The sequence below is a fragment of the Haliaeetus leucocephalus genome, unplaced genomic scaffold (genome assembly GCF_000737465.1).
Source record: "Haliaeetus leucocephalus isolate CR32 unplaced genomic scaffold, Haliaeetus_leucocephalus-4.0 Scaffold1, whole genome shotgun sequence".
Classification (NCBI taxonomy): Eukaryota; Metazoa; Chordata; class Aves; order Accipitriformes; family Accipitridae; genus Haliaeetus; species Haliaeetus leucocephalus.
Genome location: NW_010972437.1, coordinates 16,305,435 through 16,306,039, shown reverse-complemented (window position 1 = coordinate 16,306,039; position 605 = coordinate 16,305,435).

Sequence of the window (605 nt, the reverse complement as noted above, 5' to 3'; positions counted from 1 at the left end):
GGCTATAATTCAAAATCAGTAATACTTCTCTGCCGCTAGCTCTGTGACTGTAGCCTATGCAAGTATGTAAGAAACACCTCATTTTCTCCCATTGCTCCCACCCTCCTACACACCTTCAGGAAAAAAAGTTGTACTCATATACGTGACCTAAAGAGAGAAGGGCTTGGAGTAGCAGCAAAATTAAAACTGTGTGTTTCCACTATATTCTTATCTATAAAATTCATTGCCTGCACGAATTAAATGCAGGGGGGGAAATGCCACCTCAGTAACCTACAAAAGGCCCTTTAGACAGAAGGTACTCTGGGGGTAAAAAGTATGATTACAAGTATAAGTCCTGTTATGTACAAATCGCGCTCAATGGTGAAAGACTGAAATAGGAAGGGGCCTGTGGAAGTCAGGAGCAGCACAGACCCTGCTAGAGGGGGGTGCCTGGCTGCAGTCAGGCGAAAAAGGCATCGCAACACAGCCGGAGCAGAGCCGAGAGACGCCGACCCTTGCGCGGGGCCGCAGAGCCCAGCTTTGTTCCGCCTTAGCGGCGAGCGGCGGCGGCGGGGAAGGCGCCGTGCCGTGCCGTGCCGTGCCGTGCCTGGGCGGCCATCGCGGCG